At 34.8% G+C, this 1,648-nt stretch overlaps 1 non-coding gene across 1 annotated transcript; it reads left to right on the forward strand.

The window, feature by feature from the left end:
* Positions 1-455: 455 nt before the first annotated feature.
* LOC137754012 (U6 spliceosomal RNA) lies at positions 456-562 on the forward strand. The gene has a single exon (XR_011071691.1). It is a non-coding gene; the product is annotated as a U6 spliceosomal RNA (small nuclear RNA).
* Positions 563-1,648: the final 1,086 nt, after the last annotated feature.

The raw sequence follows: 1,648 nt of genomic DNA on the forward strand, positions 1-1,648 counted from the left end.
TCATGAAAACCATGACCTTACAGAATCTTCCTCTGCCAAATGCTTTATATTAAAGTTACATTTATCACACAACCAAACACCCATATCTGGACACTTACTTTCTAGCAACAACTGCAAGATAATCCAGAGGAAGAATTAACTTAAAAACCAATCATGGTATATAAGTCACAGGAAAAATACATCTCCTTGGAGGAATAAGGTTGCAGTTTATCAGTCCTAAACTCACGAATTTCCCCAGACACTGATGTGAGACCTACCTAGAGGGCAGGTTACAGAACTGGGTTTCCTACAATATGGTTTCTGAACTAACTAAAGAGCTTCCAAAGCATGTACATTTCCTGCCATTAGGCGGCGGAAAATTCTTCCCCCTTCAGAGCAAAAAGTCCCCCAGGACCTCCTAAAGGCGTTATAATTGATTTTAAAACATCTCACCAAACATAATTATAAGTACTCGTGTGCTTGCTTCGGCAGCACATACACTAAAATTGGAATGATACGGAGAAGATTAGTATGGTCCCTGTGCAAGGATGACATGCAAATTCGTGAAGCATTCCATATTTTTATGTATATGTATAGCGGATTCACGTTGCTATAAAGCAGAAACTAACATACCATTATAAAGCAACTATACTCCAATAAAGATGTTAAAAAAAAAGTACTTGTAAGATTCCTCAAAATACCTCTTTGGAGTATCCATACAGAGACACAGAGTAGAGCTATACATTTGGAGAAGAATTAATATTAAATTTATTTCACCAAACACTGTGAACTACCCACTAGTGACCTACCATTCAGCTTACGTGAAGAGCAAAAATTTAAATCTAAATGATTAAAGTCTCAAATCTTATTTTAATAATACAAGCAGGATTGGACAGTATCTTCCTGCAGTGTGTGAAGTAGTTCATACTCGCTGTACTTTTTCACTGTGTGTAAAGAGGGACATCAAGTGGTTTAAGTTCTGGAAGATGGGCATTTTCTCAAAAATCTTTTAAGCTCTTATGGCCCCCTGGCAGGATGGATAGAAAAAAGGAGTGCAAAGGATAGAAAATTTCAAAACACTCATCTTTTTAAAAAATTACTTGAATAATTTCAGCCAATTTTTGTAAGGATCAATTTTCCTTAGTTAGAGACAGTTTTCTTTTGGATATTCAGTCATATCTCAATTATCCCCAGTAGGTAAGGGATATAATAATGTTTAGAATACATAAATAATTTATGTATCATAGTATGTGTGTATGTAGGTATTTTGTTATATAAGCTATTTTGCTTTCCTATTGCATTTTTTATGTTACATAATAAAGTTAATTTGTTATTCCTGAACAACAACAAAAAGACCTGAAAAAGCCCAAAGCATTGCGAATGCTAAGGTCAAGTTGTGAAAAATAAATTTGCTACAGTATGCAAGGACTAAACCATACAACTTTTTTTAAAAGATAGTTATAGCTTGTCTACATCTATGATTTGAAATGTATCCCAAATAAAAGTCCTGGGCACGTCTATTCCCATACATTTGTAATCCCTTTGTCCTGTTTATGGAACAGATAAGTGAAGAAGAGCTTTATAACAATTTTCAGCAAGAAAGAAAAGTTAGGCTGCTGGATAACTGCACAGAAAGCCACTACTGACAAGAACCACCTGCCTATTATTT

Source organism: Eschrichtius robustus, chromosome 19, assembly GCF_028021215.1.
Source record: "Eschrichtius robustus isolate mEscRob2 chromosome 19, mEscRob2.pri, whole genome shotgun sequence".
NCBI lineage: Eukaryota > Metazoa > Chordata > Mammalia > Artiodactyla > Eschrichtiidae > Eschrichtius > Eschrichtius robustus.